This window comes from Podarcis raffonei, chromosome 10, assembly GCF_027172205.1.
Source record: "Podarcis raffonei isolate rPodRaf1 chromosome 10, rPodRaf1.pri, whole genome shotgun sequence".
NCBI classification, from domain to species: Eukaryota; Metazoa; Chordata; class Lepidosauria; order Squamata; family Lacertidae; genus Podarcis; species Podarcis raffonei.
The window spans coordinates 17,801,844-17,829,162 of record NC_070611.1 but is presented as its reverse complement, the minus strand read 5'-3'; the positions used below and the strand labels follow the sequence as shown (position 1 = coordinate 17,829,162).

At 45.7% G+C, this 27,319-nt stretch overlaps 1 protein-coding gene across 3 annotated transcripts in view; it reads right to left on the bottom strand.

The window, feature by feature from the left end:
• Positions 1-13,611, bottom strand: part of GRM8 (glutamate metabotropic receptor 8) — a 561,423-nt gene extending 547,812 nt beyond the window's left edge. For 2 of the 3 annotated variants that reach the window (XM_053405016.1, XM_053405019.1), the window contains exon 1: positions 13,099-13,611. The gene's annotated coding sequence lies outside the window, so the exon portion shown is untranslated. Of the gene's footprint in view, positions 1-12,637; positions 12,782-13,098 lie in introns of those variants that run through there. The other variant, XM_053405018.1, reaches the window with a different exon arrangement.
• Positions 13,612-27,319: the final 13,708 nt, after the last annotated feature.

Sequence of the window (27,319 nt, the reverse complement as noted above, 5' to 3'; positions counted from 1 at the left end):
TTTTGGACATTGTGATCTCACACGATTTTGGGAATTGTAATCTCACACGATTTCATGCTGCTTTTGGGGGGGCATGATCTTGTACATCTCCCCAAAAGCATTTTTGGACCAAAAGCACTTTGGGGTGACTTGTGGAGTGAAATTGTACAAAATCACACGTCCAAAATGACCGCCGTGCTCTCATGAGGAAAAAACTGGAAGATGGCGTCACAGAGAATTGAGTCTTGGTTTCTGCCTTCAACAGGGTGGAGGGTATGTTAACTTGTGAAACTCCCCTCTGAGGAAATGCACATTCAGCCCCTCCCTTACCGATGTTTAGATGAGCCTTGAAAACCGTTTTGCCATGCTCTGCTTTTCGTTAAAAGGCGCTGTGCCAGTTCCTTTATTGTTTATACTCTTGTCCTCTCAGTTTTAAATGGTTTCAAATTGTTTTATTGGACTTGCTGTGCTGGGCTATGGAGTGGTTTTAGACTGCTGCCTTCGGGCACAAAGCAAACCCCAACTGGGCTATGGCGGCGCCACCGCTGCTTCCACAGCCTCATCACTCACGCCAGGCCATGAAAAACAGGCTGCTCTGCTACTCCAGCTCCAGAGCTGGAAATGCAAGCAGGCCTCTATCCCACAAACACCACAACTTGCAGCTCACTGGGCCAGTTTAGGATGCAAGCGTGCTGCTCCACCTCTGCAACACCCCATATTGGGGCTTTGAGCTGCTTCCACCAGTGAGGATACTTCCGATGGGAGTGTCCATCCATCCATATTTTCAGCAGGTAGAGTGGCAATCTCTGCAGGACTAGAGCCTGAACAGCAACAGATGTGTGACACATGTGAACAGAGGGAGCTGGAGAATGGGCCTCTGCTTCTTGCAAACACACTCCAACATGAAGAAGAGGAGGAGTTTGGATTTGATATCCCGTTTTATCACTACCCAAAGGAGTCTCAAAGCGGCTAAGAATCTCCTTTCCCTTCCTCCCCCACAACAAACACTCTGTGAGGTAAGTGAGGCTGAGAGACTTCTGAGAAGTGTGACTAGCCCAAGGTCACCCAGCAGCTGCAGGTGGAGGAGCAGGGAATTGAACCCAGTTCACCAGATTATAAGTCCACCACTCTTAACCACTACACCACGATGGTGGATCAGGGTTCTTGACTGCAAAATCTTAATGAGTTTGATATTTATCTATATTCAAAGCTGTACATGCATGCTGCTGGGGGAGGGCTTTGGTCTTGAAAGCTGGCACAGCACAGCACAAACACACACACACACACACAGAGCCCTGTTCTTAACACAGAAACTGTTCTTAACCTGAGGTACCACTTTAGCTAATGGGGCCTCCCGCTGCTACTGCACAATTTCTGTTCTCATCCTGAAGCAAAGTTCTCATCAATGGTTCCTCTTCATCCTGGAGAAAAGTGACTAGTGGGGTGCCACAGGGTTCTGTCTTGGGCCCGGTCTTATTCAACATCTTTATCAACGACTTGGATGATGGACTCAAGGGCATCCTGATCAAATTTGCAGACACCAAACTGGGAGGGGTGGCTAACACTCCAGAGGACAGGGTCACACTTCAAAACGACCTTGACAGATTAGAGAACTGGGCCAAAACAAACGATGAATTTTAACAGGGAGAAATGTAAAGTATTGCACTTGGGCAAAAAAAATGAGAGGCACAAATACAAGATGGGTGACACCTGGCTTGAGAGCACTACATGTGAAAAGGATCTAGGAGTCTTGGTTGACCACAAACTTGACATGAGCCAACAGTGTGACGCGGCAGCTAAAAAAGCCAATGCAATGGAGAAGAGGAGGCTAAGGGGTGATATGATAGCCATGTTCAAATATATAAAAGGATGTCACATAGAGGAGGGAGAAAGGTTGTTTTCTGCTGCTCCAGAGAAGCGGACACGGAGCAATGGATCCAAACTACAAGAAAGAAGATTCCACCTAAACATTAGGAAGAACTTCCTGACAGTAAGAGCTGTTCGACAGTGGAATTTGCTGCCAAGGAGTGTGGTGGAGTCTCCTTCTTTGAAGGTCTTTAAGCAGAGGCTTGACAACCATATGTCAGGAGTGCTCTGATGGTGTTTCCTGCTTGGCAGGGGGTTGGACTCGATGGCCCTTGTGGTCTCTTCCAACTCTATGATTCTATGATTCTATAATTCTTAACCTGAGGTACTATTTCTGGGTTAGCGGAGGCTGTAACCTGAAGTGTCTGTAACCTGAGGTACCACTGTAATAACATGTAAAGTTGTGATTAGGATCAGTTTACTTCCAAATACTTGCTCTGCATTCAGTTTTATTCATTATTTCTCTATTCCACCTTTACATGGCTCTCCTTCTCCTCATATTTTTCCTCACAACAACCACCACCCTGCCAGGTAGGTTAGGCTGAGAGACTTGCAACTGGCCCAAGGCAACCTTGTGAGCTTGGTGGCAGGGGAAGTATAATAAGCTAATCTCCAGCAGCTATTTCAGGGATTCCATAATATGACATTGTTGTCATACAGCCAGGATGGCCATGTGATCAAAGCTTTTACTTATTTAATGACATAAGGGAGCTAAAGTAATTCAGAGGAATGTGATTTTCATTGCACTTGACTGTGACGTATTCCCAGAAACAATGCGTTGTAAGCAATTCATTTTCTGTTCTCCATACAGGTTTTCACCACCAGCAACAATGAATCACATGTCCCGTCTTCAACAGCAGGCAGTGATCTAACTCTTTGATGTATGAGCATCAAAATGTGTATGTAGTACTTTATTCTGCTTGTGGGACTTCTTTATGCTTCCACACGCTATAAACGTAGGGACATTTATAGCGTGTGGAAGCATAAAGAAATCCCACAAGCAGAATAAAGTACTACATACACGTTTGATGCTTGTGTATCAAAGGGTTAGATCACTCTCCACTGCCTAAAAGAAGGGGACATCTGATTCATTGCTGTTAATGGCTAAAACCTGTCTGGGAAACAGAAAATGAATTGCTTATAATGCATTATTTTTAGACTACGTCACAGTCCAATGCAATGAAAATTACATTGCACTGAATTACTTTTAGGCTCTTTATGTCATTGAATAAGTAAAAGCTTTCATTATACTCCCTGGCTTATTCAAACCACATCACTTTTGCTCTATTGATTAATATTAAATATTACAGTAATACAAATGCAGTCGTCTGAACTCCTGCAGCTAACAGCGAAATAATTTCATAAACATTTGTTTTCATTGTTATCAATGCACTTTAGACAAATGAAAAAATATTGACCTGCTGTGCTATAAATCCAGACAGCCTCCTTTCATAGTCAGAATTCTTATTCAAAATAAAACCTCACTCCTGTAGCTATAAATCTGAATTAATCTAACTGTATTCCCTAGTTATCAGAGTTGTGTGGGGGTTTTTTTTTATATAGTTTTAGCCAGTGTCCACATGATAAATAAATACAGAAAGAGCCTGCCTAGATTTCCATGTCACTTACTGAATGTGCATGATCAGAATACCTTGAGTCTACATAGTGGATCTAAATTACATTGTGTTGAATAAGCACTCAGATGCCCTAATGCATTTATCTTCAGCTGGTATGTTGTGACCTACAGGCAGGAAGTGTCACCTAGGCCACATTCACACTATACCTTTAAAGCTCTATGATATCCCTTTAAAAAGTCATGGTTCCTCCCAAAGAATTCTGGGAACTGTAGTTTATTAAGGGTGCTGAGAGCTCAGGGAACTCCAAGAATTAATAGCTCTCCAAGAGGAAGCGGACTCTTCTGACAGCTCAGCAGACTACAGCTCCCAGAATTTCTTGGGGGAAGAAGCTATGACTGTTTAAAGTGGCATCACAGTGCTTAAATTGTATGGTGCAAACATGGCCATGGAGTGTGTTGAACCACCGGCAGACAAGCATTTTAAGTTTGTTTCAGAAAGGAGAAACAAAAGAGGAAGAGTATAAAAGTGGGAGGATAAAAAACTCACAAAGAGATGTCCTAATCCAACAGATTAGGAAGATTAGGAAGAAACTAAATGGTTTCTGCTGGAAGGTAAGAATGGGTGGCTTCTGCAAATCTTGCTCTCACTGGTTACTGTGGACTGCTGTCCTCATTGCAGTTCAACATCTACAAGTTGTGCTTGGTGTCAGTTGGACTTAGGCGTGACTAGCAATGTGCAGGAAGGGCCTCATCTTCCCATACGTGGCCAGAGTTAAGTTCATCCTCGGCATGTGATTCCATGTTGACAATAGAAAGAGTAGGGAGAAAGAAGAGGCTAATGGGACTAGTCATTATTCTTATTACAAGCTCATTACTTCTTACAGAAGTCGCCAGTGTCAGCTGTAGTGTACTTTATATTAATGAACTCTAAATAATGCATTGCAATGCTAGTTCCGTGCAAAGTACCGGGTTCATTTTGGTAAGAAGACTGCAGGGAGTTTTGTTTATAGCGACTGCACTCCGATGAATACAAATAGGGAGCGTTTGGCCCTTGCACAACTTGACTTGAGAAAACTCTGCACTCCCATATGAGGGCTGTTAAAGAGGATTTGTTTGCTCATGCCTGTATTACTTGATCCCCCAGGATGCTGCAAATCAAGTCTCTCCTTTGCTGGAGTTCTTGAAGGAGAGGATGGGCAACCATCTCTCAAGGATGCTGCAGTTGCAGATCCTGCACTGAGCAGGGGTTGGACCAATGACCTCCGAGGTCCCTTCCAATTTGACAATTCTATTATTTATTAAAATTGTATACTGCCTTTCATTTGAAGATCACATGGCAGATCACAGTGTAAAAATACAGGATAAAAACACCCCAAAAAACCAACATAAAAAAACCACAACAAACCATTAGCACCCTGGGACTGGGCAACCTGGGGGGGTGGATATGCTTAAGTGTCGCATATGCACTGTATGAGGTTGTGGCACTCACCTCGCTTTCAGGCTGAGGGAGCCGGCATTTGCCCAAAGACAGCTTTCTAGGTCATGTGGCCAGCATGACTAAACCACTTCTGGTGCAACGGAACACCGTGACAGAAACCAGAGCACACAGAAATGCTGTTTACCTTCCCGCCGCAGCGGTACCTATTTATCTACTTACACTGGTGTGCTTTCGAACTGCTAGGTTGGCAGGAGCTAGGACAGAGCAACAGGAGCTCACTCCGTCATAGGGATTCAAACCACCAACCTTCTGATCAGCAAGCCCAAGAGGCTCAGTGGTTTAGACCACAGCGCCACCCGCTCTCATGGAGAGGGCACATGAAGAAGGGCCTCAGAGGATGATCACAGTGTCTGGGTCAGTTCATATGAGGAGAGGCGGTCCTTGAGGTATTATGGTCCTGAGCCATTTAAGGTTTTATAGGTGAAAAACAGCTCTTTGAATTGGGCCAGGAAACCAATTGGCAGCCTGTGGAGTTGGGTCAGGATCGATGTAATATGCTCAAACCACCTTGCCCCAGCGAAACAACCTGGCTGCCAAATTCTGCACCAGCTGAAGTTTCTGAACTGTCTTCAGAGGCAGCCCCACGTATAATGCTTAAGCAACCAAACCCACCTTATCCAGCTCCAAACAGATATGATTTCATATCTTTATTCTGTAAGGTATCTGGCACACTACCGATGCTAAATGAAAGTAAGGTGGAGACAAGAGTTACAAACCACTTCACACACATTATTTTTGATTCCATTTCAAAGCAAGGTCAAGCCTGTTTGGGCAACACAGTTCAGTGATCCATTTTGTTTCTATACAGTATACTGAAACTGGTCGTGTTCTGACAGCTGATCTCTACTGGTTAAAAAAAATAGAATATTGGGGCATTAAAACAACAACAACAACACCATTGTATTGTCATTTTAAATGAGATGCATAGAAGAGGACATGAAATGTAAATGTTTTGTTTTAAGAACGCCATTGCCCAGCACATTCTTATTTTGCTATCTCTCAGGCAAAGAGATAATGGCTTAAAGGAGGAAAACATATGTAAAAATACAACAAAATCTCAATGTCTCAAGTGATGCAAGGAGACACAAGATTTGTCCCAGCTTGCGAGACAGTGTGTGTGTGTGTGTGTGTGTGTGTGTGTGTGTGTGTGTGTAAAGAAACCACGTGGGGAATACTAATAGTATTCAGAATAAGAAAATAATTCACATTACAATTGCCCAGATGAACTGAGACTTACCGTATTTTTTGCTCTATAAGACTCACTTTTTCCCTCCTAAAAAGTAAGGGGAAATGTGTGTGCGTCTTATGGAGCGAATGCAGGCTGCGCAGCTATCCCAGAAGCCAGAACAGCAAGAGGGATTGCTGCTTTCACTGTGCAGCGATCCCTCTTCCTGTTCTGGCTTCTGAGATTCAGAATATTTTTTTACTTGTTTTCCTGCTCCAAAAACTAGGTGCGTCTTGTGGTCTGGTGCGTCTTATAGAGCGAAAAATACGGTAATTCTTAAGTCACACTGATCTTCCTATAGAAAGAGCTATAGAAAGCCCTCTAGAAATTGGGCTGATTGCATAGCTGAGACATGAAAAATGTGAATAAACATGCTTTGAGGTTTTGATTATAATGTGGTGATACAGGGTTTGTTTGTTTTTCTAAAGATCTTGTTATATTTTATGTAAACTGCTTAGCAATCTCAATTAAGCAGTATATAATTTTTATTAATTAATAAACAAGTACAGCCGAGCATGGTGTGCTGGTATAAGCAAATCCTGAAAGACCGGTTTAGTGATGACCAAAAGGGTTTTTTTTAAAAAAAATTAAATGTTCTGGGTGATTCAAGTATAATTCCATTGCAGTTTAAAAACTTTATAGATACAGAATTGGAAGAAAAAACCTGCAATGTCTGTGTGTATTGGGGGCACAATTTTTAAAATACAAACTCTTTCCATTCCCCTTCCAGGCACAATCTGTCAACACATTGATATAGGTAGCTGAACACACTTTAGCTCAGAGAATCGAGTGCACAATTGACGCTGCAGAAAGTACTTCTCAAAGCAACACAAACAACTTTTCTGCAACAGTCGCAACAGAAAGCCTTGGTGTTCAAAGGGGTACTGTAATGCCCCACAGAAATGCGGGACGATGTGAACAACTTAGGCTGAAGGACAAATACGCCGGTCAATCATGGACACTTAGACAACAAATCTACCCAAGCTCCTTAAATTAGTCCCCAAATACTGCTTGCTTCTGGGAGAGTATCATGGCAGTGGTAGCAGTGTTATCTGAGAGGATTCCAGTAACGCTACTCAGCCTGGATTTGCCATCTAAATATACACAGCAAGTGGGAATGGTTGATTCCCCTTCTCCAAGCTCTGCAAAGAGAGAGATGTGAATTATTCATCCTAACTACATAATTCACCAATATTTTACCAGCTCTGCTGCTAAAAACTTGGTGAATGCCAAACGACATGTTATATGGGTGTCTCGATAGGTGTGAGAACTCCATATTTGATCAAAGCAATGCCACTAAACACAACATAAGAACATATTGTTGCATGCCACCCCAATCTCCAAGCGTTGCAAGATACCAGGGGTTCCAGGCGTGCTTACCCAGGGTCTGTGCTCTCTTTTGGGGGAAAGGAACAGTGGGGACTGTGGTATCTTTATGATGTATAAAGATATATACACATATACAACCTGACTCTACGATGAAGGGGCTCCCAGCACTGACACTCCAAGAGGGTCTTGCTTCCCCCATAGCTGCAGCCCTGGATTCAAACAGAACTCAGCTTCCAGCTCACATGGCTTCTGTTGCTGCTACCCCCTTTCCATGCTAAGCTCTTGGCTTTATCTGTAGGGAGAAGCCCCACTCACTGGGCGTCTCGTGCAGAGTTCCTTTGATTGTCCTAATGGTGCATTTAAAGGTAAAGGTAAAGGGACCCCTGACCGGTCCAGTCATGGCCAACTCTGGGGTTGCGGCGCTCATCTCGTTTTACTGGCCGAGGGAGCCGGCGTACACTTTCTGGGTCATGTGGCCAGCATGACTAAGCCGCTTCTGGCGAATCAGAGCAGCGCATGGAAACGCCATTTACCTTCCCATCAGAGCGGTACCTATTTATCTACTTGCACTTCAACGTGCTTTTGAACTGCTAGGTTGGCAGGAGCAGGGCCGAGCAACAGGAGCTCACCCCGTCGCGGGGATTCGAACTGCTGACCTTCTGATCAGCAAGTCCTAGGCTCTGTGGTTTAACCCACAGCACCACCCACATCCCGAATGGTGCATTACCCCAGGCTAAATCACAGGAGCTTTTAAAACATGCTGATTCCAGGGGGTTAGAGAGGTGTCTAGCACACAGCTTAATACACACGGGTCAAGCAATTTCCTGGTGTTAACTCCCCAAGCATTTATTAGATTCTGACACTTGCTCAATCTGGAGATCATAGTGGTCTGCCACCCACAAACATAACAAGAGCTCTGCTAGATCAGGCTAAAAGCCAGACTTATCCAGCACTTTGTTCTCCCAGTGGCCAACCAGATGCATTTGGAAAACATGCAAAAAGGAGATGAGTGCAACAGATGAGGAGAGGATGCTTAACCTTTTCCACATATCTAAATTCCTTGTCTAAATTGCTACCTGAGTGCTTTTATCCTGGCAGAGGGGGAAACAGAAGTATCCCTTTTTCCTCCCTGTGGTACTGCCAACAACTGCCAACAAGTGGGAAGGGGATTTTGATTAGGTAAATCATGGTACAGGGGAAAGGGTTGCTTTTGGGAGCAATTAAACACCCAATGTCATGAAAAGCTGTTCGGGGCGGGGTCTAAGAAAGCTGTTCTGGACAAATGGTGGCAACAGGTTTTTGTGGACAGCAGTGGGTGTTGCTGAACGCTACTGCTAACAGGCTGGAAAACTGTCAGCAGGAAGTGTGGGACACCTTCAGCAGTGAATGTAGCAAACCTTACATCTCTTGGCTACATTAAGAATTTTGGCTGTTGCTACATCTAAGGAAATTTAGTCCCTGTGATCTAATGCCTGAAGTCAGCCAGGGTGTGTATTGCAGGTACAGTTAACTTACTATTACCAATCTCTCCATATCATTTCTTCACACTATGCTTATAACATCACCTGCCTTATCATTATTTTTTTCAGAATTACAGATCTCCAGACATTGCAGCCTTTCTTCCTGGGGAACATATTCCAGCCCCTTCGCAATCGTTTTGGGTGCCATTTACTGCCCTGTTTGAGGTGCCACATGGAAAAAGTATCCAGAGTTGTGTCCAGAAGACACCCGCTTATTTCAGTGGCTCAGCTCTAAGCCTGACCAAGTCTGAGAATTCAACTGCTGGCTAATACAGTTTCGTACCTCTGCACACACAACAATAAAAGGCAAATGATAAGTTATTGGCAAGATCCAGTCCTGGGACTAGCAGAAGGCGGGTCCCTTTATCTCACAACTTATCATTACAGGACCAGGTCTTTCTCAAAACCACCCTTCTTTATCAAGGCACATAACGATTTGCAAGGCCAAACTCTCCCTTGCTCAGCAAACTCCTTATAACTTTCCCCCAACGTGAGTAAACATTAGAAGCTTCCTAATGGCAAGAGTTATGTGATAGCAGGAAAGACTGAATTGGGAGGTGGTGGGCTCTGTTTTGCTGGAGATAATGAAGGAGAGAGGTTAGACAGCGGTAGTTCAGGGTTTCAGTAGTTGTACCCTGTTTTTTAGATCCAGCACTAGGCTGGGAGCAAGACTAAATAGATGTTTCTTCCAAGTTCGTGGTCCTAATCAAAAACCTGGTGCCATGCTGACAGCTGAGAGTGTGATCTGGGAAGCCCCCAATTCACGTATCAGCTGCCATCCATTTAGTGGGTGACTGGAGGCAAATCACTGTCTCTAAGCCCCCGCTGACAATGCATTGAGAATTTAATTCTTGTAAGGAATGCTAAAAGCAGCGTAAATGCTAACAGCCAATCTTACCAGCATCAGTTCTAGAACACATTTTCCATTGGGGGGGGAACTCTTAAAATGCATCCACAGTATTTCAAATAAGCCTATTCCAACACTATCTGGGAAAATCAGCTCCTCACTGAACACAGCTGCATTCTCTTTTAAAATATTTCACACTGATCCTCTGCCCCTCTGGTTTTTGTTACATTAAAGACAGCCACATTCTGATGCCAGGAAAGGGGAGAAATCTTCCCAAAGAGTTGAGAAACTGGGGTACAGAGAGAGAGAGCTACAATGCTCCTCTCTGTGCTTCACTGATCCTTCAACTGCAGCATCTTCCCATCCCCGGTCTCCTTTGTGAAATGCAAGCAGACTTTCCAAATCAGCCTGGAGGAGGCAATGCTCTGGCCAACAGATTGCTGCAGCTCCAGTTTATCGGAAGTTCCTGTTCTGCATCAGTGACCCAAAATACTCCGATCGGAAGAGTGGAGAACAAACGTGAAAAACGGAGGAGGAGTTTCCTCGTGCTGGCTGTCATAAATGCATTTGTCAGAGAAACGTGAAAGAGGGGGAATGGAAGAGGGCACATATCTAACCTCAGGAGGCTGGGCCTCCTTTCACCTAACGCACTGGAGATGTTGGAGATCTGTTCATCCAAAAGTGAACATTAATGCCCTAATGCTGCCAAGGTCACTGTCTGATCAGGCTACTGCCTGTCTGGCTGCCAATTTCACCCAGGAAAAGCTGCCAAAGAGCAGCTTTCTCTGGCTCTGCCAACTCTCCATACATTTGGCTGAATCAAACATTGCCTGCCATTGTATTCCAGCTCCCCTTCCTTTCACCTCTCAGAGTCAGTTTCATCCCAAACAATCAGGCACACTTTCATTCCCAGCACTTATACTCATCTTCCATTCATATTTGCAATGCATTCTAACAGTAGCCATTCGTTGCACAGGGTGAAGTTAAGTTCCCCTGACATCTATGGGGTGTCCTTCCAAGCAAATAGCTTTAAGACTGGGAGGCCCAGAAGTTCAATCAGCAAGCAGGATTTCACCACTTTGTTCCATTAAAAAAATCACACAAAAACCTGCTGCTACCTGGATAGCAAATGCACTCAGGCGGGTGCCCTCTGTTGACGGCTGAGTTCTGTTTGGTTTTTTTTACTTGTCCCCATACAATTTCCTTCTACACCTAAGGAATTTCAGCCCTAATTGGAAGACTGCCAAGGGGAGATGGAGTATTTTGCCACCAAAGGGTGAGCAGCAACCCTTCCGCTATCTCTCATTGCAGTCCAGTCTTTTGTAGATTTTGAAACGTTAGAATGAAATGGCTTCATTCATTCTCTAAAAAAGTAGGTTCACAAGGCATGTAGCATTCGAGTCTTCCCAAATGCCCTGTGTGTGCATATGTGCTCAGATGCAACTGCCACAGCCCTGTCTCCTTAAAAAGAAAGGAAGAACTGCAATTGCTTCCCTCTGCATAGAATCCCTCTGTGGAAATGTAACATCCTTTTTTAGTGAGGAATTTCAACCCCCAAGCTTGCTTGTAATGGCAAATGTCAGTGTGCCGGCTTGGCCTTACTGCTCTCCTAAATCCATAATTGCTCTTGATAGTTTGAAATGGTTATTGGGGGCATGTGTTTTCAATGTGATCCATTTACCTACTTGTCTTTAAAATACCTGCCTTAAGAAGAAGAAAAAGAGGACAGATTAGACATCTCCAAAAGGGATGAGATTCCATTAGCAGACATCTCATATTCTTTTCTATAAATAGCTTTTTTCTTTCTTTCTTTTTTGGAGAGACATCAAGAGAGCTTCCTCTGTTTCCCCCCTCCTCTGAAATACAAGTCTGGGGAATCAATTGGTGAGGGCTCCCAGGGGCTCCTGTCATGTCCTGCACAATCTGACAGCTAGGATACCCCCCCCCCTTCGCCAGCTTACAATTTACACGAAGAGGCACACGGGTCAATCCTGAGCGATTTTACCAGCTTGAACAAGCCTCAAGGGACCTCTCTCCACAGTAGGGTGGGCTTGCTGGTCTCCAAGAGCCTTAAAAGCTCCACTTCCTTCCTCCGGGCGGCGGTGAGGTGGGGGGGTGGAGGTTCAAGGAGGAAGTGGATCAAGCTGCTTAAATTTAAATCCTGAGATCAGAGGAAGAAATCGCGCTGGGAGGACTTTCGCCAAGCTCCGCTTTGCATAGCTTTCAAAGGAAAGTTCGGGGCAGCCCCCAAGTGCTCCCGCGCCCCCTAGGAATGGTTCATAACTCCGGATTAAACCCAAGGGAACAGGCGCGTTTAAAAAAGCAAATAAAAAAAGTCTTCAGGACTGAAAGCCTTATGCAAATTTTTTTAAAAATCAGCAGATGGTGGTGAGAAGCCATAAATAAAAAGGGGGTCGAAACTGGGTTGTAAGCTCTGTGTGTGTGTTCGGATTTCATCCTTGCACCAGGCACAAGACGCCTGTTTGATCACTGCCCCTTCACGTTGCCAATTCCTTCCCCAGCTCCCCCATCAGGTGTCTTTCCAGATCCGAAAGCTCCACCAAGTGCTACAGAAACAAACCCCGGCAGCTCCTCTGGCGAGCAAGTCGGATTTCTCTCAACACCCCCCACCCAAAAAAACCACACAACTTGCATTCACGCATCACTCTTCTTCCTGCCCCTCCTGGATTGCACCCCCTCCCATTTCCCTTGATATCATTCCTCTCATCCTCCCCTCCCACATACACACTGCATTCAGCCTAATAAATAATAATAGTAATAGTAATAATAAAGCTACCTCGATTCCCCCAATCGCTCGGCAAGACTTGCAGCTCCATCGCGCGGGGAGCGGCGGGGGTCAGTGGTGGAATTAATAGACGGCGGCGGCGGCGGCGCCCGGGTAGGGAGAGAGGATTAGGTAATTTCAGCCCACCAGCCTCTCTCTCCAAGCGACTCCCCGCCCCCTCGGCCCGCTCCCCGCCCCCCGCGGGAGATCCGGCGATCCCGGCAGGGCTGCAAAGCGCCGGGGCAGCGGTGCCAGCCTCCTCCATCGCCGCGCCCTCGAACTTCTCGGGAAGGAGCCGGAGAGAGACTCCGGGGCTTCCGGGGCGCCTCGGCCCCGGGTGGCTTTTAGCAGAGCGATCAAAGCAGCCGGGGATCCAGTCCCCTGGCTCCCAACTCCGGGTCAACTTGATGCATGCGCTCCCGCCGCGAAGTTGCAGACGGGGTAGGGTGCGGGGTCCCGGCTCGCTCACTCACCCGGGCTGGAGAGGAGCCCTCGGGGCGCCTTCTTGCGGCTCCATTTGCGCGCACGTTGCCTGGCTTTTCCGAGGAGGGGGAAGCAAAAGCAAGCGAGCGAGGAGCTGCACTTGTAGCTGTTCTTGGTGCTGAAAGAAAGGAGGAGGCAGCGATTCCCGAGCCTCTTACATGTGAATCACAAAATACTCCCACTGGCAGCAGCTATTGGTCTGTCTCTCAACTCCCCTCCTAATCCACCTCTTATCAGACGTTCAGCCTGGCCACGGGCAAAAGGAAAAGAGGTGGCGGCGGGGAGATAGTCGGGGAAGCTCCGTCGCTCTCACAACACCCGCACCTCCCCCACCGCAGCCCAGCCCAATCCCGGCCAATTCTGCTCCCCGCCTCTTCTCTCTCTCGCACACACACACTCGGGGGGTAGTTTTCGAGCGCCCAAACCGAAGTCACTCCTGAAATGCCGCAGCCTTCCCAACACAACGGAAAGCTCCCAGAGCCGGTTGCATCGGAGAATCCTTCCTCTTTCTTCCGCGCTCTCTCCGCCCCCAATTTTTTTTAATGTGGATCGGAAAGATCACAGCAGGATCTAGTCTCTCCCCTCCGCCCCCTTTCCCCTGCAAAGCTTTCCTGCGCACACGCTTTCTCTCTCCCGACGCCCCCTGCTCCCCCCCCCTTAATCTGGCACCACAAACGCTCAGGACAAGAACTGTTTCCACCAGGTTTTATTGGAAAGGAAGAGCCAGTTTAGGGCTCGGTTGCGGAGGGGCTAATCAGGAATGTGTGGGTATGAACTGCGGCTTCTCTTGAATGAAGGAAAGTCAGTCAAGGGAAGCGGGGCGGGAGGAGCAAGCGAGCCTCCCTTTCCCCGAGTTGTGTGTCTACGTGTGAGCGCGCGCGCGAGTGCACTCATTAAGCGACGCGCGTCGCTAGCGCTCCAGGCGTCACGCCGCGCCCAGGTCTGAAGCAGCCCCTTCTAGAACTCGCTCGGGGCTCTTCCGACGGGGGAAGCCCGACGGCGGACGCAGGCTGCCCGTCAAACTTTGCAAGGCCTCCTCTTCGCTGCCTGGAGTTGCCTCCGGCTGGCTGTCCAAGCCCAACCGTCCGAGGAAGGGACGCCCGTCTCCTAACGCCGCGCGTTGGAGCCTTCTGCTCCGATGGCGCCCCCTCTCGCCGGAGGACAGCTGCCGGGTCGCCTCTTCCTCCTGAATCGGAGGTTTCCCTCTCTGGTCTCTCCGGAAAGCGGCCCTGGAGGGAATCCGCCGCCGCGTCCGTTTCCCATGGCTCCCGATGCGCTGCGCTTCCCTCACCCCCTTCTGGGTGCATTGCTGCCTTGGTGAACAGGTTCCATCTGCAGGCATCTGCTTGCAACTGCAGGCTCGCCCAGGTTGCCCGGGCAGGATTTTTTTCCCCCCACCACTCTCTCGCTTCGGGTGACAGGATGAGTCACCGACGACGTCGCCCTGTCGCAACTAGAGCGGCGACGCAAGCGGGAGGGAGCGAGAGAAGACGGAGAGGGCGAAGGAGGCGCCCTGCGTTGGGGACTGGAGAGGAAAGGAGAAGGACGCGGCAGGTGTGGCGAGGTAGGAAGGAGCGTGGCCGGAGTCTGGACCGTCCAGGGTTACGGGGACCTCGCGGCACAGCTGTAGAGGGGAGTCCAGAACCTGCCACTCGCAGCTTTTATTACTCGGGGCAGGGATCAATCGGTTGATTTTAAAGCTGTGGATTAAAAGCCCTCCTCCCCTCCCGTCGCTCAGTGATTATTTTCTGCACAAATGCTTGCCAAACCCACAAGTTTACAGCAGCCACCTTCAAAGAGGCATTCCTCGCACCTCCGCCCTGAATTCCTCTGGTAAGAAGCTACCTTATGGGTCTCATCCTGGAAAAACAGAGAAAGGTTCTCCCCACCACCCAGAAGAACTATTGTTTTGTTTTTAGCTGCGCGTTTCTGCAGATTTGGGCTGCGTAGCCACACGATTCTTTTCCAGAATCAATGGAGACCGCGTTGTCGATACACGATCTACAATCAGCGTTTCCTGAAGTTAGGTCGCCAGCCGTTTTGGGGACTACAACTCCCATCATCCCTAGCCAGCAGGACCAGTAATCCGGGACTGTGGGAATTGTAGTCCCAATTAGCTGGAGACCCAAGTTTGGAAAACACTGGTTTCTCCAAATCTACTGTATATACGATTTGCCCCTGAGAAGTGCTTCTTGTGAAACTGGTTTCGCTCTGAAGATGAAAGCTTATCGCGGGTCGATTCTGCATTCCCCGCAGTGTGTTCATTTGAAAACTGTTGAAAACTCAGGACCAAACCTGAGTTCAAACTCACGTCAGACAAAAACCCACTCTTGACTCTCCCTTCCCTTGCTAAGTTATGTTCATATTAGCAGCCTAATTTAGAAGTGGCCAGGCAGAGGGGAGCCTTTTCGCTGCTGCTATTGTTAAACAATTGGGGGGGGGGTGTCAGTCAGCTGTTAAACAATTCTTGCTGATCCCTCAGAAGTCTGCCAAGAGATCTATCTGCCCCTACTATAGTATACACGAATTTAATATACTGTGGTCACCTCTACAGCATACATGTAGAGCACATGCCTTCCCCCAAAGTATTCTGGAAACAGTAGTTTACCTCTGATGGAACTATAGTTCCCAGCACTATGGTTCCCATGGTTTTGTTGGGTTTTTTTTTTTTAGGAAGCCATGTGCTGTAAATGTGACCTTTGGCTGACAGCCAGCACAGCAAATGAGATAGCAAGAAATGAGGGGTACTACTACGCCTTGGTGTCATGCACTCTCTGAATACACTCTCTGCATTTATTCAAGTGCCAACTTGAATAAATTAGGGGAGCAGGTAAGCTCCACCCACGTAATCACATGGTGCAGCACACAGACACCATCAATGGCAATGTTCAGCAACTTGAGGAGGTGGCCCCCTCAAATATTTTATTGGGGGGAGTAAACGGACCTCAGCCCCTAGGAGCTGGCTCCTATGGCTGCATGGCTGTGTTGAGCATAAACTCATAGCATGGCCCTATGTATTTAAGACAGTAAAACACTTGATTACCAATTTCGGTAGCCCAAGATTTATTGGGAAATGGGGCTCTTACGTTATACAGTGGTACCCCGGGTTACAGACGCTTCAGGTTACAGACACCGCTAACCCAGAAATAGTACCTCGGGTTAAGAACTTTGCTTCAGGATGAGAACAGAAATTGTGCTCCGGCGGCGCGGCAGCAGCGGGAGGCCCCATTAGCTAAAGTGGTACCTCAGGTTGGATTTGTAACTGGCTGACTGACCGAACCCAAAGGGTGCTCATCAATGGTTCCTCTTCATCCTGGAGAAGAGTGACTAGTGGGGTGCCACAGGGTTCTGTCTTGGGCCCGGTCTTATTCAACATCTTTATCAACGACTTGGATGATGGACTCAAGGGCATCCTGATCAAATTTGCAGATGACACCAAACTGGGAGGGGTGGCTAACACCCCAGAGGACAGGATCACACTTCAAAACGACCTTGACAGATTAGAGAACTGGGCCAAAACAAACAAGATGAATTTTAACAGGGAGAAATGTAAAGTATTGCACTTGGGCAAAAAAAAATATGAGAGGCACAAATACAAGATGGGTGACACCTGGCTTGAGAGCAGTACATGTGAAAAGGATCTAGGAATCTTGGTTGACCACAAACTTGACATGAGCCAACAGTGTGACGCGGCAGCTAAAAAAGCCAATGCAATTCTGGGCTGCATCAATAGGAGTATAGCATCTAGATCAAGGGAAGTAATAGTGCCACTGTATTCTGCTCTGGTCAGACCTCACCTGGAGTACTGTGTCCAGTTCTGGGCACCACAGTTCAAGAAGGACACTGACAAACTGGAACGTGTCCAGAGGAGGGAAACCAAAATGGTCAAAGGCCTGGAAATGATGCCTTATGAGGAACGGCTAAGGGAGCTGGGCATGTTTAGCCTGGAGAAGAGGAGGTTAAGGGGTGATATGATAGCCATGTTCAAATATATAAAAGGATGTCACATAGAGGAGGGAGAAAGGTTGTTTTCTGCTGCTCCAGAGAAGCGGACACGGAGCAATGGTTCCAAACTACAAGAAAGAAGATTCCACCTAAACATTAGGAAGAACCTCCTGACAGTAAGAGCTGTTCGACAGTGGAATTTGCTGCCAAGGAGTGTGGTGGAGTCTCCTTCTTTGAAGGTCTTTAAGCAGAGGCTTGACAACCATATGTCAGGAGTGCTCTGATGGTGTTTCCTGCTTGGCAGGGGGTTGGACTCGATGGCCCTTGTGGTCTCTTCCAACTCTATGATTCTATGATTCTAGGTTAAGAACAGTTTCAGGTTAAGAACGGACCTCTGGAATGAATTAAGTTCTTAACCAGAGGTACCACTGTAATGTTAAAGAAAGGGTTAGCATTTGACTGCTAACATGAAGAAACCCTCTACCACACATGCACAGATGAACAGAAAGGGCCATGGCACCCTGGGGGTAAATGCCCTAAAAATCTGGGATTCTGGACAGAAGTCTTCCCCATCCATGTCTAGTTCTCCCATCAGTTACTTTGTTAATCTTGCACAGCCATGGCTTGCTCTATGCAAGCAGAGGTGCAGTAGCAACCTTCAATGGGTCCCTCAAGCCCACCATTCTTATTACAGCCCATTTTATAACAATCATGAGATCATTTACAAGAGCACACTGCACATTCCAAAAGTGTAATCTGCATCTAGCTTGACGATGATGCCCTAATTAAGCACCTTTCTCATAAACCAGTTTTACAGGCCGAGATGTGCTTCACTCAATTCTGAAATGGAATTAGAGGCAACATGGGATGCCTTGACTGCGCTAGGAAATTCCAAATGGTTGGCCAAAAGAACATGGCCTGATGCAGCTATTGTCACCAGTCATGTCCACATCTGGCCTACTGTGAAACTTGCCACCACAAGGAGAGGGCTTAGTCTTAAAGATAAAGGGACCCCTTAACATTAGGTCCAGTCATGGCCGACTCTGGGGTTGCAGCGCTCATCTCACTTTATTGGCCGAGGGAGCCAGCGTATAGCTTCTGGGTCATGTGGCCAGCATGACTAAGCCGCTTCTGGCGAACCAGAGCAGCGCACGGAAACGCTGTTTACCTTCCCACCGGAGCGGTACCTATTTATCTACTTGCACTTTGACGTGCTTTTGAACTGCTAGGTTGGCAGGAGCAGGGACCAAGCAACGGGAGCTCACCCCGTCGCAGGGATTCGAACCGCTGACCTTCTGATCGGCAAGTCCTAGGCTCTGTGGTTTAACCCACAGCGCTACCCGGATGTCTTTAAATGTGATTAGACAAATGTATGAAAGACAGATCTATCAGTGGACAGGAGGCATGAGAGCTAATGGGGACAGACACACTTGGAACACCAGTTGATGGTAGAAGGGGACAAGCAACAGTGGAGGAACATTTATCTGTTTTATTCTTTGTTTACCTCATCTTTCTTTTAATCCTCACAGCATCCCTGTGAGGTGAGGGTGAGAGAGGGAGGGTGAGAGGGAGAGACTGGCTGAAGTTCTCTCAGGAGGTTTTGGGAATGAGTGGTGGCAATTGGAACTTGGGTCTCTCCAGTGCTAGTCAAACACTCTGTCCCTGTTGCCTTTATGTCCTGCTGTGGACTAACCACAGCAATTCAAAGTGCTGGTTTTGGCCTATAAAGCCTTAAACAGCTCAGGACCGCATTAACTTGAGGACCACCTTTCTCCATATGAACTGACCTGGACCCTCTGAGGCCCTTCTTCATGCACCTCCTCCATGAGAGGCCCAAAATGTGGCAACACAAGAACCAGCCTTTTCTTTGCAGTGGCTCCCTGTTTGTGGAATGCTCACAACAGAGAGGTTTGACTGGCGTCTTCAGCCTACACCTTTAGGCACCAGGCGAAAACATTCTTCTTCAACCAGACCTTTAGGGGATGAACATCTGATACCCTATTAAACGTGTCATTGGGTGGGGGGAATAGCTAGGGCATCACAGTCAGATGGGCAGGTTACAAGTAATTATTATTATTATTGAGGGGGTGTTCTTTTTATTACGGTTTTTATCTTGTATTTTTATGTTGTGAACCGCCCTGAAATCAACGTGTGAAATTTATACAAATTTAAACAAATTTAATAAATAAAAATAATAAATAAATCACCAGATTTGGATGGCCACGTGTGCAAACAGAATGCTGAGTAAAAATGCCCCCATATACAGCAGGGCTATTTTCTTATTACCGTATTTTTCGCTCTATAAGACGTACCAGACCATAAGACGCACCTAGTTTTTGGAGGAAGAAAACAAGAAAAAAAATATTCTGAATCTCAGAAGCCAGAACAGCAAGAGGGATTGCTGCGCAGCAAAAGCTGCGATCCCTCTTCCTGTTCTGGCTTCTGGGATAGCTGCGCAGCCTGCATTCACTTCATAAGACGCACACACATTTCCCCTTACTTTTTAGGAGGGAAAAAGTGAGTCATAGAGAGCAAAAAATAAGGTACTTTTGTGTCCCGGCAATTTTTCAAGTTCCAAACAACAGCAGGGCAAAAGACATGAGTGTGTATATGCTTTACCTTCACAGCACCTTTATCTTCCTTTTCTTTCAATGACCTCTATCCTTTCGTTTTGCTGCGTATCATTTTATAGTTCACTATTTCCCCCCTAAATTTTCCTGTCTTTGGGCAGTTCTTTCCACCTTGATCCACCTGACAAGAAACCTCTGGACCTGCCAAGGAACCCTTGATTGCTGTGAAGGATTCTGGGAAGTGCACTCTCAGGATCTGTTGGATCTTGACATTGCACTTGGCATTGCTACCCCGCAGAGCAGTAAGGATACGATACGATACTCTTTATTGTCATTGTCCCATACAGAACAACAAAATTGAAAATCTACATCAGACATTCAGAAACCAACAAGCCTGCTATCCCAGCCTGGTTAGCCCCCTAAAAACTCTGATACCCCATATATTCCCGTATATTATACAATACAATACAATATATTCCCATAGAGACTACTTTACACTGCATTTAAAACCAAAATCGCATTTGAATAGAAACTGTTTATCAGGCGGCTAGTCCTAGTCTTTATAACCCTGTACCTTCTTCCAGAAGGCAAAAACTGAAAGAGATCATTTCCGGGGTGCGCACTATCCTGCACTATCTCTGCAGCTTTCTTATGGCACCTGGAAGCATAGATTTGATCCAAGTTAGGTAGAGTGCACCCAATGATTCTCTCTGCAGTCTTTACAACCCTGGACAACATTGTTTTTCCCCTGACCATGCAGCTCCCAAACCACACACACAGACCATAAGTTAATACACTCTCAACAGTACAATGGCAAAATGCCACCAACAGGTCCTTTGAGAGATTATTTTTTCGGAGGATGAGATGCTGGGGATCTGTGATGGCATCTGCATAGTCAATGACATCAAAGCTCCAGGCACAGATAAGCAGCTGAAGGATACAGGGCACAGACATTTCAAAGTGGCATCTGACCACATCTCCAGCTTTGTTTTATCATTGCCAAAGCCACATCAGGTCTCAACTTAAATACAACTTGAAATATCTCTTTGACGCAACAATGAGGACATTAAGCATATGTTCCACCATGTGCTTCAAATCTGTAAGAATGACCCATTCCAGAGTGCAACATGATGGCTAAAAGAAGCTGGATTTAGAGCAAAAGGCATACGCTAGTGATGGATCTGAAATCCTGGTAGCTTTACTAATAATAATAAAGGTAAAGGTAAAGGTACCCCTGACCATTAGGTCCAGTTGTGGCTGACTCTGGGGTTGCGGCGCTCATCTCGCTTTAGTGGCCAAGGGAGCCGGCATACAGCTTCTGGGTCATGTGGCCAGCATGACTAAGCCGCTTCTGGCGAACCAGAGCAGCACACGGAAACGCCATTTACCTTCCCACCGGAGCAGTACCTATTTATCTACTTGCACTTTGACGTGCTTTTGAACTGCTAGGTTGGCAGGAGCAGGGACCGAGCAACGGGAGCTCACCCCGTCGTGGGGATTCGAACCGCTGACCTTCTGATCGGCAAGTCCTAGGCTCTGTGGTTTAACCCACAGCGCCACCCGCATCCCTAATAATAATAATGATATAATAATTAATTTTATTTATATCCCGTCCGCCCCAACCAAGGCTAACAAGCAGGGCGGCTAACAAGCAATAATAAAAACAAGTTGAATGAATACAACTTAAAAACAAGATTAAAATACAACATTAAAATATTAAAACATTAAAATGCAGCCTCATCATAGGAGGAGAAAGAAAGAAGAAAAAAGAAAGAGGGGGTTGTTATGAATTGCCCTGGTCACTCTAGGCAGCTTTCAACAAATGCAAACATCAAACATTAAAAACTTCCCTATACAAGGCTGTCTTCAGATGACTTCTAAAAGTCAGATAGTTGCTTATTTCCTTCACATCTGACAGGAGGGCGTGACTACAAAGAAGGCCCTCTGCCTGGTTCCCTGTAACCTCACTTATTGCAATCAGGGAACTGCCAGAAGGTCCTCGGAGCTGGATCTCAACGTTTGGGCTCAATGATGGGGCTGGAGATGCTCCTTTAGAATTATCTATAATTTAGAATTGTCTATAATAATAAAAGGCTTGTATACTAGTGGCCAAAATTGTGGAAACCTTTTGGGAAAAGTGTATTTCCAAGGTTTGATTGGCTCTCTGAACGCTCATGCTCATTGGCTACATTCACATGAAGGAAAGCTACTGCATATCAACCTAAGCAAGTTGTGCTTCCTTTTTCTGGTTATTTGGCTATAACTTTTGATAGAATACAGATAACTGAACAAACTTCATTGTATTACATTCTTCATTACATTATCTTTCCATTGGTATATAATTTTATGGTATTACTCCAAAAACAGTGGTGTTATGAGCCATCAAACGTCAGAAATACACTTTTTCCAAAAGGTTTCCACAATTTTGGCCACTAGTGTGTATCACTATTTCATATTTTAAAAAAATATATCAGTAGTTTACAACTAAACACACACAATAAAAACCTTTTAAAGAATTATACAAGATGCTTTCTTGGCTGTCTGCCTAAACCTGGGGACATAGAAAGGTTTTCAGTAAAGGATTAAAGCTGAATCTCTATTGGAAAAGCATTCCACAGGCCTGGGTCGATAAAACTAAAAGTTCAATTTTGTGTTGACGTCAGATGAGCTTCACTAACTCCAGGGATGACCACTGATGCCCCTATAGATCTCAGTGATCAAGCTAGGATATAAGGGTTCAGGAAGTCCATAAGGTACTCGAGATCAAAATTGTCTGGGGCCTTGCACATTAATGCAATGACTTTGAACCTGACACAGTAATAGACAGGCAGTCACTGCAGATGTTTTAACATTGGTGTCACATGTTGCCTGCCACCCGTAACCCGACTGTCACATTTGGCACCAGTTGCAGATCCTGGACCAGGCCCAAGTGCAGCCCCACGTAGAGCGTCTTATAGTAACCAAGCCTAGAGGTTACCAATACATGGTCTACAGTGGTCAGACTAAGGTACAAGGTAAAGGACCCCTGGACAGTTAAGTCCAGGCAAAGACGACTATGGGGTTGCAGTGCTCATCTTGCTTTTCAGGCCAAGGGAGCTGGCGTTTGTCCACAGACAGCTTTCCACATCATGTGGCCAGCATGACTAAACCACTTCTGGCACAACAGAAGACCGTGACAGAAACCAGAGCGCATGGAAACACTATCTTCCTGCCGCAGCGGTATCTATTTATCTACTTGCACTGGCGTGCTTTCGGACTGCTCGGTTGGCAGGAGCTGGGACAGAGCAACGGGAGCTCACCCCGTCGCATGGATTTGAACCACCGACCTTCTGATCGGCAAGCCCAAGAAGCTCAGCAGTTTAGACCACAGTGCCACCAGTGTCTGGTCAGACTATAGCTAGTGAAATGGCCATAGCTAGTGAGCCAGACAAAGCTGGTAAAAGACAGTCCTAATAACAGAAGATTCTTGAGCCTCTTCAGACAGAGATGTATCCAGGAATACTTCCAAGGTAAGCACCTCAACCCAAACAGGTACCTTGTCTATCTCCCAGAAATGGGGACTCACCGCCCAAGTGTCTTGGGATACCAGATGCATGGGTAATTATTACATGCTACACAAAGTCTCTGTCCATCTTGATCTCCAGCCTAGGTAGCTCCTAGCACCCCCATGCTAATCACAGCTGTGAGTATTAGAATTTGGGGTGCTCCCTTCCACAGATCCTTAGGTGCAAAGCAATGGCACGACATATGTAGAAAAACAGGCAAGCTATGATAAATGGCGCTGGCAGACTGAGGGCATTTCCAAGCCACTCGAGTCTCGTGCCTGGTATTAGGGTTAATGAGTCTTGCCTTATTGTAGCTCACTCTTGTAGCCTAATGACTAGCAATCATAGATGGTGTAATTAGATCGGGTTTTATTCCAGAGATTTATTGAAGAGGCAGAAAAATTCTTATGCAATTGCAGAATTTATGATTATTAACTGCCAGCTCATCTGTCATCGTAATGGGATGCTAGCAAAATAATAATACTAATAAAAATTTCCCTGTTTTCTGTCTGATAACCGAGATAAATCCTATTGTAGGAGACTTCTTACAAGCCTCCCCCCCCCCAGCAGAGCAGATGTTAATATTTGAGGCAAGATACACCCACAAAAATCTTTGGTTTTGCTGCTCACTAATATGCTAACCATTTTCCCCAAGTAGGGCATTCCTGTCCTCACACCCAGATGAGAAGGAGTGGGATATTGGGGGGAGGGGAGGAGAGAGACTCCAAAGAATTAGACTTAGTTCTTCAGGGCCAGGAGATTCAATTTTTCTGCACATAATTCAATATCCTCTTAAAGCTTTTGTTCCTTGTGTAAGTTCAAAGAAGCATTTTGACACGGTCGTGTAATTCAAATTCTTTTCCTTTTCCTGAGTTGCAGTCAAAACGAATCCCTAAAGAGCCTATTCCCATTGAATTTACATGGCTTCCTCTAACTGTTTGAGGGGGGGGGGTTTCACAGGAGCTCGGATACGCAGTAATTCCAAAGAAAGATGCCCCAAACCACCAAAGTGATCGGGTCTAAGAATTTGTTAAGGAAGGGTACAAACTTACAGCAAAGGTCCAACAGCTCCCGCCTTGCCCTGGGCTCACAGCATTCCATGGGACAGACTCTATGGCAAGGAGATGGCTTTTCCACACCCAAGCAAAGATGCCATCTTTTTAGGCCCAGGTGGCTCCTATTAACTATTGCCTGGGATCCCTTGGGAACCCAGGTGGCTGGTATTAACCATTGCCTATCCCTCTAGCTATGCCTGGGGCCTGTGGATGCATCAAGGCATGTGAAACGCAAATGAGCTCAGTGCTACAGCTGCAGGGGCCATCGTGGAAGCCCTGCTACAAACAGAGCTTCCAGACCAGCTCGCCTTTAGGGTAAACACACATAGGAAGCTGCCTTATACTGACCTAAGCTATCGGTCCATCACATTTGGTACTGTCTACATCTGCCTTCTTCAGCCTGGTGTCCTCTAGAGCAATGTTTCCCAAACTTGGGTCTCCAGCTGCTTTTAGAGCATCATCCCTAGGCTAGCAGGACCAGTGGTCAGGGATGATGGGAATTGTAGTCCCAAAACTGCTGGAGACACTGCTCTAGAGGTTGTTGGACTCCAATTCCCATCAGCCTCAGCCAGCATGACCTGTAGTCAGTTATTATGTGAGCTGTAGTCCAACCACACCTGGAGGAAATTGGGTTGAAGATCTAGTAGCTCCCCAGATTTTCAGAGAGGAGTCTTCCTCAGTCCTGCCAGGAGATGTGATGGATTGAGTTCCAGACACTTGGGTTTCAAGGCAGGTGCTCCACCAACAACCTTCCCCTAAGGTTATAGGTTATCTACCAAGAAAGTGACTGGAATGCACTTTAGATGCATCCAAGTGTTTGGGTACACTGAATGGAATTTTTATTTTTATTTTTTACTTTGATTAATAGCCTCTCTTTCAGATCACTACCTGCTCTGCCTTGCCAAAATGATTTAGCACATGACTAGAGGTGGCTATTGTGCAAGACACACAAGCCCAAAGTGTCCTTAGGTATTATTATTATTCATTAAATTTCTACACTGCCCTTCATCCAATGATCATGAGGCACCTTACAAGGTAAAAACACAAAAATACATAACATAGTACCCTCAAACATTTCTCCGATGAAACCAGGAACAGCCTATCTACATCAGAAAGCATCTCCCCGCCCCCCGCTCCCACACAGATGTCATATACTCATCTACATCGGTCACCTCGAGCCAACTGCAACCTCCCCGCCTTACCTATCTCACAGGGTTGTTGTAAAGAAAAAATGTGGGAGGCAAGGGACCTTTGTACAACACCTTCCACAGATAAATGCAATGAAATAAAATTGTAGTGGTAAGACGCCTTGAGTCCCTGTCAGGGAAAAAGGCGAACAACAACAACAACAATCCGCGATCAGAAGGAAGAGGAACATCAAGAACAATGGAAGAAATTTAAAGATTATTTAGTTAAATATTGTAATATAAGACAAGTAGAAGCTACCTGAATGTATCAGTTTGGCTGAGGAATAGAATACGACTAAATTGTAAAACATTATGGGAGAAATTATGAAAAGAAGTAAAGAAAGTAATTTGAAAAAGTAAATTTTGTTAGAAAGAAGATATTGGAAAACTGTTACAAGGGGATACAATGGAATCCAGTTAGGGGGGATTTGAGGAAGTCAGTTATCAATGAAAACTAAATTGGATTTTGGAAGGATTAAGTGTTGATTTGTATGTTCTTTCTTTATTTTTCTTTTTTTCTTTTCTACTTTTTTCTTTCTTGTATATTTGTTATAAATTTGGAAAATCAATAAATTTTTTAGAAACAACAACAATATTGCAGGGTATGGCTGCCCAGTCTTGAGCCTGTTACCTGGGAGAAAGTTCCTTTGAATACCATGGAACTTACTTCTGAGTAGACAGGGTAAGGCTCCATTTGCAATAAAGGAATAAACATTCCACACATTTCAATGTCTGGCTGCGAAAGCATTGCAATTAAAGAACTGAAAGTGGATTTTCCATCAAAATTATAGGAAGGGCTTTGTAGGCCAGCTTCACCATTTCCTTCATTTGGTGAAGAGATTTTATTTTCCATACAAACAGGACTCCTTTCTTCTACACACACACACACACACACACACACACACACACACCACTTTTAATTGTTCTCAGGAAAAAGGAAAAGTGGGACATTCCAGGATCAAATCAGAAACCGGGATGGCTTCTGTAATTCCAGGACCGTCCCTGGAAAACCGAGACCTGTCATTATTAATTGTCATTATTAATATCAGAAGATAATGACATGACAGTCACCAAGAAGCATCATGCTTGGGCTGGTCATTGTTGAAACGCAGAGCTTTCAACGGTATCCATGCTTACATTCTTTCTTCCCGGAAAAAGTATCCCAGAACATACCTGCTTAATTTTTTACCAAGCCAAGTTGGGTGGCTAAGGGATTAACACTGCTTCAGTGGAAAACCAATTTTCTGCTAGCATTACAGTGGCTCAAAGACAGAAAAGACCTATTGTAGACCAGGCATGGTTGACTTTCCAGAAGAGATGTGAACTGCATAAAATTTAGGAAATTTTGTCTGACTTCCCAGGCACTTTTAAGCTAAGCATCGGCCTGAGTTCAAAGACATGGCCCAGCCATCACTGCGCCTCCTTACTCTTCAAACTGACCTCTATTTTTATATTTGCTCCCATAATCTCTTATAGCTTGCTGCTCTGTTTTGCTTTTTCAACTTCAACCCCTTTTCTAGTTCCAACCTCTTCTTTAGCTTTCATTCTTGGAAGTCACTGAATTTAGTCCTAAGGTTTATTCCAACAGAGTATAAACATTTTTTCAGATTCTGGAGCACAGAAATTCTTGTTGAAGCCAGCTTATCAATACTTTATCTAAGGATCATTTGTATTCGGTTTTGGGTTTTCCCTTTTCCCCATCTCCCAAGTTCCTTATTATGGCGACTCTAATGGCATAATACAGTTTTTGTTACATCTATGCTTTTGATTAAAATATTCACAGCGTAAATTAAACTATAACCCTGGTTTCGTTTTCAAACTATAGACAGATTTTTTCTGGGTCCATCCAGTAGGATGGTCAGTCCTCAGTGTGATGCAATGGTTAGCATGCCAGAATAGGATCTGGGAG